Source organism: Galleria mellonella, unplaced genomic scaffold (genome assembly GCF_026898425.1).
Source record: "Galleria mellonella isolate WM207_F2 unplaced genomic scaffold, CSIRO_AGI_GalMel_v1 utg87, whole genome shotgun sequence".
Lineage (NCBI taxonomy): Eukaryota > Metazoa > Arthropoda > Insecta > Lepidoptera > Pyralidae > Galleria > Galleria mellonella.
This window is the reverse complement of record NW_026442166.1, coordinates 3,834,078-3,847,386: the sequence shown is the minus strand read 5'-3', so window position 1 is coordinate 3,847,386 and position 13,309 is coordinate 3,834,078. Positions and strand designations below refer to the sequence as shown.

At 37.5% G+C, this 13,309-nt stretch overlaps 1 non-coding gene across 1 annotated transcript; it reads right to left on the bottom strand.

The window, feature by feature from the left end:
- Positions 1-9,380: 9,380 nt before the first annotated feature.
- Positions 9,381-9,452, bottom strand: Trnag-ucc (transfer RNA glycine (anticodon UCC)). The gene has a single exon. It is a non-coding gene; the product is annotated as a tRNA-Gly (tRNA).
- Positions 9,453-13,309: the final 3,857 nt, after the last annotated feature.

Sequence of the window (13,309 nt, the reverse complement as noted above, 5' to 3'; positions counted from 1 at the left end):
CAGTTGCTAATCGGCCTGCCAAGTGCGGTAACCACTGGCAAACCCCTCCCCCCACAGTCCTGTGTTTAGCAGTGGACAGTTAAAGGCTGATATAAATTAATGAATATGTAGTACATATATATATAAAATTTCGTATTGATTGGTTGATCAGTTATGGCGTCAAGAGGCAACAAACAAACAAACAAGATAGCTTCTAATAGGTAATAGCCGAATGTGTTTTGTATTCATAACTGATATTTCATTGTTAGTCGGCACTTTGATCGCATAGTACACAAGTACGTGATTGAGCCAAAAATGGGTTCTCGGGCCAACATGACTGAGCTAGGTACTCTGTTCTCTGTACAGTGACATCATACGCCTTGTTTGGGGTTCCAAAGAACTAAGTTTATGTATTCCTAAGAAAATAGAATCATTCATGTAAATATTTCCAGTTAAGTTAGGCTTTGGCAATATAAAAAGTCCATAGTGGAGGTACGGCTGACGACATCGAAAAGACCCGTGCAGGATAGTAAAAATAAGGGTATATTATCGATACTTTTGGACCACAATCTAACATATCTGTCATGCCTGTCTTCCATTAAGCAAGGCAGAATGAAACAATGGAACACCAAATGCTTCGATTTAAACAGATCTTTTTCGCTTCCTTTCCATTAATCAATCTTTACATACACGCTCGTCTGTTACTGATGCTTTTAATTTGGCCCTTCTTCAGCATGTCACCTATTTGGTCAATATACATCTGTCTATGGCGGTCCTTACCGACATCTCCATCTTTTTCATTCATTTTTGCTCGATCTTTTTCGTAATCCTTCTTTCATCCATCCTCTCCAAATGGCCAAACCCATGCAACATTCCCTTTTCAATTTTTGCTACTACATCGTCTTTCAGTCCACTCTCCTCTCTTATCACACTGTTTCAAACTCTATCTTTTAATGTTATTACACACATACTTCTCAGAGCTCTCATCTTTACAGCATTTATCTTACTTTCACGCTTCTTCTGTCGTACTCATGATTCGCTTCCATACATGAGTGTTGGTGTCAATACTCCCTAAACTATGGCAAGTCGAGTTTTGCTCGATAGATTTTCGCTTGCTATAATTAAGAGCAGTGCATCGTTAACACTGTTTTCTGGTTTCACTCTTATTTTAATATCTTCTTTTACACTTTAAACAATGAACCCAAATATAAAACTACAACAAAACCATAATTATACTGATATGACGTGTAATAATGATTCCATTAAGAACATTTCTTCGACCACCCATTTTCAGGTAACTTACAGAGCATAGGTGGTCTCCAGTTACAAAATTGACACAACATTTTATGTAAACCTACAATTTAAAAGCAAAAATTATAACGTACGTGTCCATTAAGGCAAATTATCTGAGATGCGTGAAGGTAACACCCCAAATAAGTAAAAAATAAATATGATAATTTTCGAAGAAAGCTGTCTTGCAGTCTGTCTGTCAGTTGAGCGTGTTGTGTGTGGTCTTAATTTAATTTAACACTAGCTTTTGGGAGTAGTTTTTTTTATTGTTCCGAAAAATTCTTTGACAATTTCTTTTAATTTCCAGGTGTTGTTCATGTCTATAGACGACGATTGTTATTATGGGATGGTTGTTAATTTTCATCGGCTAGGCTGTGGTCTTGTTTGCCATTTTTAATATCATAAAATGATGGGGGAAGGGATTGTTAGTAATACTACCAGTGTCGTTGCTAGCGATATGACAGGTTGACCACGTGGTCCCACCTGGAAACCATCGTGCTGAATTTCAAGTGTGGGTGAAATTCGTCATAATGGGCCAACTGATCTGGCTTTTTCATTCTCACCTATTCTTCACTGGTGCCCCGCCAGCGTATACCGTTGGCGAAGGCGGGGTTACCGTACCATTACCATCCATTAAAAAAGTATCATCAAATAATGATAAGTGGTGACTGTATTAATAAAACACAATTGTGAGTGAGTTATGTTTTTTTTGTTATCAATTTTTCTATTACAATTGACCAAAAAGTAGAAAAATTGGTAGAAAAATTCAAATTTTCTCTGAATGAGTATAATGACGAGAACCTCGTGAAAGTCGAAACCGAGAAAAAGAGAAAATATCTCGACCTGGCTCACGAGGTGACCGAAATGTGGGGAGTGACATCCATCGAAATCATTCTAATAGTTATGACGGTGAACGGTCTTATCCCAACTAGTCTGGAACAACATCTCAGACGGTTGGGATTCCGAGGCGGCTCACTTCCGGGAAAGATGCAGAAAGCGGTGCTTTTAGATTCTGCCCGCATTGTACGCCGGTTTCTCTCCCTGGGGCCCTGAATCCGGGCCAACTGTGCTTCTGTCAGGGGTTAGTTGCCATCTCCTCTCCTTAAGAGGGGAGATGTGAATTTTGTAAAAATATAAAAATTAATAATATACTTTATTACTTAGACTACAATTTGGTCCATTTAGTTAGTAACATATTTCTTACAAACTAAGTTAGTGAAAAAGAAAAGCAAATTGATTTAATTAAAGCAATTCACTCAGATGTGACCCAGCCGACTAGAACTGCATCTGAATGAAATGCCCAATTATAGGCGAGTTATATTTATCGTCTATTACTTTTAGAATGCTGTTAGTGCTTGTTCTAACCCTGTGTGGCAATGAGGCAGTTCTCTTTCTCCTTATTGCGTAGTAATCATCTACGCGAGATAATAATGTAACGGCAGCTATATTTAAAAAACAATTACACAACTAAATTATTGTATGTTTTAAATAGCAATTATCTTATTGGAACAATAATTAGAGGGAACGTGCAAGATTAAGTGGTTTGGACACACGAGTCTTTTATCACTTAGTCATTGAGACGAAATTATGTCTTCTACATTAATATCGTCATAGTCGTCGAACACTGACGGATCTTTATATGTAATCTTTGTCAGATCCGTCAGTATTCTACGACTATGACGATATTATAAAGTGGAAAGATTTGTATTTTTGTGTGTATGTATGTTTGTAGTGAATAAACTCAAAAACTACTTTGCCGATTTCAAAAATTCTTTCACCATTAGAAAGCTACATTCACCCTGAGCCTTAGCGTACCTAAACATACAGACTTACAGACAAAATTTCTAAAAATCATTGTTTTGGGTTCTATTACGTTCATAAAGCCCCCCTATAATTATTTTTCTTATATATCTTCAATGTACAGATAGCGATCTGTTACTTAATTTATATGTATTGATTGATAAGCCATCTCCTAAACAGCAGTATGCAGTACTTGTTCATTATTATAACTTCGTTGAACTATTGTTTCGCTTATAGCATGACAAATTATATTTTAGGAAAAGCACTCGTACGCACGCACACACATGTGTGTATTCTAAAATTCTCCATGTAATACGTCGAGGAAGTGAATCCAACACCTAGCATCACAAAAACTAGCCGGCTTTACTCAACACAAATTCTGGGAAGGGAGTTTTTGGCGCGCTGTCACAGCGAGCGGGCCGGTCACGTCTCGTTTCGTCACATGTGATACTCACCGATCGTGTTACGGGGAATTAGACAATAGTTTACAAATGTTTACATCGAACGTGATGAATTATTTATGCTGAGCAGCAAATAGATTGGCCGTAACTGTTAATTGAATGGATTTAATTTACCAGAGGAAGACTTTGTAAAAAAACGTTGCTTGCTGAGCTTGGACACCTCTGTCCCTTGGGGGGGAAAGGGATTGTTAGTAATGGGGTCTAATAGCCTCATTACTAGCAATATACCCTCTCAGGTTGACCTCCACGCGGTTCCCTTTGGAAACCATCATGTTTAATTCTTGTCGAATTCATCATGGTGGGCCAACTAACCTGCATTCATTCTCACCTATCATGTTCCACTGGTGCCTCGTCGGTGTATACCGATAGTGCGGGCGGGGTTACCAATCCATTTTTAGCCATTAAAAAAAAAACAAAAAACACCTCTGTCCCATTCGTGTTTCAACCGTAAAGCAGTTGTGTTTGCATGGCTGTATTTCGGTTTGAAGGGTGGGGTATGGCGTGAATTTACAGGGTACAGACGAATAACACCTGAGTCCTCAGGAATGGCAACACATGGGGGGTATCATGGGCGAAACAGTATACTCTGTTATGTCCACGGTACTGCTCATGTCTATAGGCGACGGTTACCACTTTCCATCAGGTGGGCCGTCAGCTTGTTTGCCAATTTAAGTTGTAAAAAAAAACCCTGTCAGGTCGATTTCCAAGTGGTTCCCCCTGGGAACTATCATGCTGAATTCCAGGTGTATTCATTACGATGGGTTGACTGTCTTGCCTTTTCATTCTCACCTATCATTCCTCACTGGTGCGCCGTCAGTGTATACCATTTTTTTTAATGAGTGATAATGGAATGGTAACTCCACCTGCGCTATCGGTATACGCTGGTGGGGCACCAGTGAGTGATGATAGATGAGGATGAAAGCAGGTCAGTTAGTCCATCGTGACGAATTCCACTAGAAGTCATTCACTGCTCATTGTATTATATATTTAAACGGTAATTACGTACCTATACCTTTATAAAGTTTCAGCCAATTTAACTGATCGGCTACTTTATAGCATTTTATATGTGATTCTTTTGATTGATATAACTTTTTTATTTATGAACCGAATTGAAATAAAACAACATTAAATGCTAAGTGGAGCAAACCGCAACGCATGAGTGAAAACCGCTTTCAAATCGGTTAAGCCGTTTCTGAGGTTAACGTGCACAGACAAACAGACAAAAAATCATTGTTTTGGGTTCTATTGCGTTCATAAAACTGCCCTATAATAGTTTTACCTATTTCCATGTACAGACAGCGACTTGTTACGATTTTATTATATGTATTGATTGTTAAATACATATGTATGGGGGATGGGGAACGCAGACTACCAGTCCTCCTTGCTAGCAATATACACTGTCAGGTCGACCTCTACGTGGTCCCCCCTGGAAAACATCATCTTTAATTCCAAGTTTATTTATCATGATGGCCTAACTGACCTGCGTTTTCATTGATACCTATCATCTTTCACTGGTGCCCCGCCAACCACTCCATTTTCATCCATTAAAAAAAATACATATGTATACTTAAAAATACAGAGGTTTATGCTGGGATCTGATCTTGCGATCTTCATGCCACATTTAAACAAGTGACATCAATTGAGTAGGTACATTATATTTGGTCTGAGTTATCACGCGACGTATTTATATTCCTAGAAGATCCACGCATGAACGAACTGGCGGGCATTCCCCATCAATGCCAATCGATTATTCTGGCCACATTCGTTTTTATGGGTTCATTGAACAATAAAATTCGTCACTTTAATGGATCGTTATGATTCGTATTTTGATTTATTAGGGAACTATTTATGCGACTTCAAAAAGAAGGTAATTCTCAATTATGTTTATTATTTGATTAAAAAAAAAATAATTTGACGTTTGGCAGAATAAAAGTTAATCCGTCTTTTACAATCCATGCTCTATCTATATAATCTAATATAATCTTCACCAGAGGGAGACTTTGTACAAAAGTCGATTGCTGGGGTACCTCTGTCCTATTCGTGTTTCAACCGTGAAGCAGTTGTATTTGCATGGCTGTGTTTCGGTTTGAAGGGTGGGATATGGCAGTGAATTTACAGGGTACAGAGGAATAACACCTGAGTCCTCAAAGAATGGTAACGCATGAGGGGTATCATGGGCGAAACAGTATACTCTGTTATGTATATGGTACCGCTCATGTCTATAGGCGACGGTTACCACTTTCCATCAGGTGGGCCGTCAACTTGTTTGCCATTCTAAGTTGTATAAAAAAAATCTAAGCTGAGAATCTAAGAATCAGTATTTGTTTATTGTACATTTTAGAGTTTTTGATTATTAAAAATTTAATTAAAATTATTCGCTTATACGATTAACAAATAAATAAAAAAACGAAACGAACTCCAGCGAAAGTTTCATAATTTATTTATTTTTTTATCTCCAAACACATCTCCTGGTATATGACGCATGAAAACTGTTAATTAACTCAGTAATTAGTGATACTGCAGATTACAATTACGGCCAAATAGTGACTAAGACACTGTAATGAGATTTACGCTTGTCCATATTCTTGGAAATGTGACATAAAGTTTAAAATACATATGTAGCTTACAGTGACGTCTCATTGTATGATAATTATCTATGACAAACAGTTTTATGAACGAGGAAAACATTAAAATCATTCGGTACCTCATGACTCTAGACCATAATTGAAAGAAATTGATGTCCTATGCAAATTATGGGAAAACCTACCATGTAGTCTTAGATTATATAGATAGAGTGTCTCCATAGAAATGCTTCGAGAGAAGCGGGTCGACTTTTTCATACAATTTTGCGTGATAAATAGTTATGAGTGATTCTTTTATAACTTCTATATTTGTTTTGTCGTATAATTTCTGCATTTTTTAAATGTGTAAACACTCATTTTATTTATTAAATTATACATCAAGGTACATTGTATGCGTAATTATAATATTTATTTATTTTATTTATTTATTTATATTTTATTGCACCAAGTAACAAGAGAAATAACAAATACAGTAAATATTAATGAGAAGTGATACAAAAGGCGGCCTTATCGCTTATAATATAGCCTTTATTCAGATTAATTGTGTATATTAAAAATAAACATAAAATTTAAAAAAAAAAAACTTGAAATTACTTATTCTAATAATTGTTTCTTGCTTATTTTCTGAAGATCTGTTTGCCACTTGGCAAAGGTCTCCTCCAACCGTTTCCACTCTCGCCTATCCTGAGCCACTCTGTCCCACATTTTTCCAGCCACTTCCCTGATGTCATCATCCCATCTTATGCAGGGTCTGCCTCTTTTCCGTTTGCCTTCCCTGGGATACCATCTTGTCACTTTCTTATGTATGCGTAATTATAGTATTCAAATAAAAAAAAACATGTCAGCTAAATTGACATTTAACTGATAAAAAGTTGATCCGTTTTTTAAACTCGATGCTCCATCTATATAATTTAAGGTCCCTGCATAGAATAGATGTCATCCCTTCCTTTCCCGTGGGGGTTGTAAGAGGCGACAAGGTGGAGGGATGGATAGCAGCGTCCCCTTTAAAAGTCACCAAAAACCAAACTGCGGCTGCCAACTCGCCTGCCAAAAATGGCAACTACGGGCAAAACTGTCCTTTATGGGGAAGGTTTATGTTCAGCAGTGGAGAGTTAACGGTTGATAAAATGATAAAAAAAAAAAGTATATTTAAAATATTAATTTCGAATTAGGAATTTCACGACTGGTTTTTGGCTACAGCAGAATATCAGTGTTTTGCTCTTTTGAAGCAATAAACTGAGTTGTGATCATTTTGTTTTTTTTTATACAAATTAGAATGGCAAACAAGCTGACGGCCCACCTGATGGAAAGTGTTAACCGTCGCCTATAGACATGAGCAGTACCATGGACATAACAGATACTCTGTTACTCAGATACACTGAGAAAACAATAGGCGGCTTTATCGCTAACAGCGATCTCTTAATAGGGAATGTCTGTATTTTTTTTATACAACTTAGAATGGTAAACAAGCTGACGGCCCACCTGATGGAAAGTGGTAACAGTACACACACATACTGTTTCGCCCATGATACCCCCATGCGTTGCCATTCCTGAGGACTCAGGTGTCATTCCTCTGTACCCAGTAAATTCACGCCATATCCCATCCTTTAAATCGAAACATAGCCATGTAAACACAACTGCTTCACGGTAGAAACACGAATGGTACAGAGGTACCCAAGCAATCGTCTTTTGTACATTGTTTCCCTCTGATAATAATGTATGTGTATATATATGCATATGTGCGTGTATGTATATATAAAGATATAAATATAGTATATAAAATTACGATACAAGTTTATAATTGTTTATAATGCTGTATGTACAAGAGCGCAAAGCTGCAGACAATCTGCGATGCAGTTTCGCGGCATTAAGAATATGTATTGTCTACGTAGCTGTTTACTTGAAATAAATAAATAATAAAAAATATATTTCCATCTATCTACACGTGAGAAGCCGGGGCGTTTCGCTAGTATGGAATATTTTGGCGCAGTGCAGTTGATGACGTAAATATACCTAATGAATAGCAATTTTTTTTTGTTGGGTGAAAATGGTATGGTAACCCCGCCTGCGCTAACGGGATACGCTGGCGGAGCACCAGTGAAGGGTGATAGATGAGAATGAAAACAGGCCAGTTAGCCCATCATGATGAATTCATCAGGAATTAACCATGATAGTTTCCAGGGAGAACCGCGAGGAGGTCGACCTGGTTGGGTATATTGCTAGCAATGGGATTCTCAGTCTCCAATACTAACAATCCCTTTCCCCCCACTGAAAAGCAATTGATTAATACTAAACCACACCGACCTTGAGCATTTTGTTTAGTCTAGATTAAACGGTGTCAAGTACACATGGCCAATATCTATTTCAGTTTCGAAGAATAGGCAAATGGGATTCCTCAAAAAATGGCTAAAGATGTTTCTTCAGGGTCGGCAACGCGTGTGATTGATATTTATTTAAAATTATATTAATTTTCTCAAACATTTTGTCAAAATGTGTACCTGCCTGCCTGAAGAGATCGCTCTTAGCGATAAGGTCGTCCATTGTTTTCTCATTGTGATTATTTCTTGTAATTGTTTATATTTATAATAAGTTTACTATTGTAATCTTTTGGAGGAAACAATAAAGAGTATCTATCTATCTATCTATCTATCTACATTTATTAATAAAAAAAATTAAAATTAGCTAAGTAGTTTTTGTGTTTTTCCTTAAAAAAAAATCAAACAAAAAACAAATCTTCCTTCTTCATAATATTATTATAGACTGTATACTACCAGAAATAAAAGCATACCAATGTACTAAAACAATCAACGCAAGAAATCGGCAATGCGTTTATTTATTTGGAAAGACGATTGACGTAATGCCCACTGTGCGAGGTATGCCTTATTTCTTAGTAGAATCTGTACTGTACTCCGGGGAAAACCCAATGATATGATCCCAGTTTCCAGTAGCTAATAAGACATGTGACCTTATCGGTATGAAGCCAACTGTTAGTAAAATGCCAAAATATTCGCAAAAGGATATAACAAATTACAAAAACAAGTTAATTTTCTTTATATGGTTATTTTATTTTACTCCGTTTAATATTTTTTTTCTTGATGGAAAGTGGTAACCGTCGTCTATAGACATGAGCAGTACCGTGGACACAACAGAGTATACTGTTTCGCCTGTGCTTTGTAGATAAAGCAGACTATTGTCAAAACTTGTAATCTATAAAGATTTTACTTATTAATAATAAATTGTTATAACAAATCCGCGGAGCAAAAACACGTGCGTTGGCCGGGAATCGAACCCGGATCAACTGCTTGGAAGGCAACTATGCTGACCATTACACCACCAACGCTGTTGCTGGCCTTGGTGAAATTGTAATATTCTATCATTTTGTTTTATCAGCCTTTCGTACGTGACGTACCAGTCATAATGAGGTCATAGACACTAATCGCCATTTTGTTGCTAAATCATTACATTTATATAATATTCTCGTGATAACTTTAATTCTAAATGATTAGGTGTATAATACAGCCTTTTAGGCACAATTTATGTGTATACTAGTTTTTACTGTTACTTCGCTCGCGTTACTGGTATATTTTGTTTGAGGGTACAAATAAAATTATACAATTTTATTAAAATTTATTTCAAGCTACTTAGATTAGCAAACAAGCTGATGCCCACCTGATGGAAAGTGGTGAATATCTCCTATAGACATGAACAGCGACACTCTTATTGCGTGGGGTGAAGTAATTGTTAGTTATGCGGACTACCAGTGCTAATAATACACCCTATCAGGTCGACCTCCCCGTGGCCTCCCTGGTTCCATTCCGCTAAGTTACAGGTGTACCCATCACGATGAACTAACTGGCCTGCCTTTTTATTCTCACCTATCGTCTCTCACTGGTTCCCCGTCAGCGTATACCGTTAACGCAAGCGGGGACATCATTCCATTACCATCCAAAAAAAAAAAAAAAACAATGCGTTGGCATTCCATGTTTTAGTTTTTTTAGTATTTTAAATATAGCAAATTCATAAATATTATAATATTAATTGTAGAAACTATTTATTTATTTAAATACTTTAGTATATATTCACTTTTAATATCAGACGACAGTTTATAATGAAAATGACGAGGTAAGTACTGAGGCGGACTTATTCCTTGGAGGGATTTGTTTCAGTTAACCTTGAGAACCCGAAAGGATTAATTATGACGATTGGTTAAGCTGTTATGACGCTATGAGGTAACAAACAAACAAATTCCACTTTCACATTTATAATTTTAGTAAACACCACAGTTGGATGTTTTTTCTTTTGATGGGTGAAAATGATAGGTAACCCCGCCTGCGCTGACGGGATATGCTGGCGGAGCACCAGTGAAGGGTGATAGGTTAGGATGAAGCAGGTCAGTTGGCCCATCGTGACAAATTCAACAAGAATTGTTCACGATGGTTTCCAGGGGGAACCACGTGGAGGTCGACCTAATAGGGCATATTGCTAGCAATAGGGCTGTCAAACTCCACTGCTAACAATCCCTTTCCCCCATATTTAAATGGTTGGATGGATTGAAAAGAATATTGTTGCATAGACGGATTCAGGCAAGTAAAGCCGCGGCATACAGCTAGTAACTTCCATAAATTTGGGTCAGGAGTAGATATATTTATTTATATATATATATATAGTCTATTTTAATACTTGAATACATATTACAATGTACTTATTTGAACAACTGTTACAGTTACACAATGGAAAGAAGGTCAGCCGGTCTGGTGATACATCTAGGGTTGTCAACTATGGACATTCCCCACCCTAACTAAGAGAGGAGGCCTGCCCTACACCACCTACAGGGCGGGCCGTCGCGTTGGATACTCGGTAGTCGTACAAACGGGAACCCGGGATCCAACATAAGCGCCTCGAGGTACGTCGTGTGGTTTTTAGTGGGTACGTAATCCCACACACCCCAGCTGCCCTCCCTCCGGCAGAGGGGTCGGTCTTGCTAAAGATTTTCCACACGTTAAAAAAAAAAAGGGTTGTCAACTATACTGTTAAAAACAGACGTCATCATTTACGCCATTATACGTCCATTGCTGAACATAAGCCTGCCCTATAGACTGCCATAAGGAACAGTCTTGAGCCACCTGCATTCACTGACTCCCCGTAATACATTTGAGGTCTTCACTCCATCTAGTGGAGGGGGGGGGGGGGGGGTCGTCCCAATAAATACAATGGGAAAGTCCGATGTAAACCATTAGCATTGGGATTATCAATTTTTTTTATACAACTTTGAATGGCAAACAAGCTAACGGCCCACCTAATGTAAAGTGGTAACCATGGACATAACAGAGTTTACTGTTTCGCCCATGATACCCCTCATGCATGGCCATTCCTGAGGACTCAGGTGTTATTCCTCTGTACCTTGTAAATTCACGCCATATCCCACCCTTCAAACCGAAACACAGCCATGCAAACACAACTGCTTCACGGTTGAAACACGAATGGGACAGAGGTACCCAAGCAATCGACTTTTGTACAAAGTCTCCCTTATATAATAATAAAAAAAGTCTTTAATATTGAATAACATTATATTATTTTTATGCGTTACTCAATTTCGATGAACAATAAAATTGTTATTACAGCAACCCTTGCTTTCAATAATGTCTTAAGGTGGTTCCGTACCAATGCATCGTGTGAGAACGTTAGGGTTCCCTGGCAGATGTCCGGAAGTATACGCCTTGAGGTTTACGCGGTTGGCTGGTTAAAGAGTATTGCATAAAAATTATTATATTCACACATTACAGTTGTTTGTTTTCATTAAGCTTGATTGTTAATGATTTATTGATGTTTATTTATTACTAGTTTTATAGATATAGTACATTACTGCAGCGGCCAGCAACTAAGGCATTGATGGACGAACGTGCAAATGTGGGCCGAGGCGTAGCCGAGGCACACATACGTGAGTCCATCAATGCCTAGTTGTGGCCAAGGCTTGTATAGTACTTTTCTCAAACACTGCGCGGAAATCAAAAACACAATTTTACTTTCAATAGTTCAATGACGAATAACGAACAATAATAATTTTTCACGCGCCATAATGTTCCTTTGGCAAAGGAATGGCAACGCATGGGGGGTATCATGGGCGAAACAGTATACTCTGTTATGTCCATGATACAGCTCGTGTCTATAGGCGACGGTTACCACTTTCCATCAGGTGGGCCGTCAGCTTGTTTGCCATTCTAAGTTGTGTAAAAAAAAAGGTCAATGTTCAGCAGTTAACGATTGTATCATCATAGTGTTCTTTTAAATAAAACATTAAAATATGCCAATAACCTGTCTCCTTACAAAAACTATGCTCCATCAAAGGGACCGTTAAGTTAACCTTTTTTTTATTTATATCACGTAAAACAGTTAAATGGAATTGCAGTTATATTATACAACTATTTTTTTATTTTTGTCTTACAAAACAATAACGCCATCTGCTTTATTGTTTAAAGTTAAAAAATTTTAAACGTCTAAAGAAACCATAAAGTAAAAAATAACGGACGTTTTATGAACAAACTAGCGACTCGTTCCGGTGTCACGTGGATTGTTTTTAAAATAAAATACTACCCAAAATTACTCTCTGATAATGTAGCATGGTAGATATAGGTAGAAAACGGTAGAAAGAATTTTAAAAAATACATTTTTAATCGACTTCAAAAAGTAGACGTTTCTCAATTCGGTAGTGTTTTTTTTTTATATTTGTTGCCTTAAATAAATAAATAAATAAAATGTATTTCTTGTTAAAACCTAAATAAATAAATCCCCTCTCATTCGTCCACGCGCTTTAGTGGATCTTTTACCGTCCATGCTGCTAGATTGTGGAATTCTCTTCCCATATCTATTCGTGAGAGTCAACCCCTAAATATTTTTAAGAGTAGAGACTTAAAGAGCATCTTCTGTCTTTATGAACATATATGTGTATATATGTGAGTGTGTGTTAGTGAGTGTATGTGAGTGTGTGTGTGTGTGTGTGTGTGTGTGTGTGTGTGTGTGTGTGTGTGTGTGTGTGTGTGTGTGTGTGTGTGTGTGTGTGTGTGTGTGTGTGTGTGTGTGTGTGTGTGTGTGTGTGTGTGTATATGATTAAATATACACCAGAGGGAGACTTTGTACAAAAATCACCTCTGTTTACCTGGTCAGTAAACATATCCCGGTTACGTGGATGAAGACGCAGCT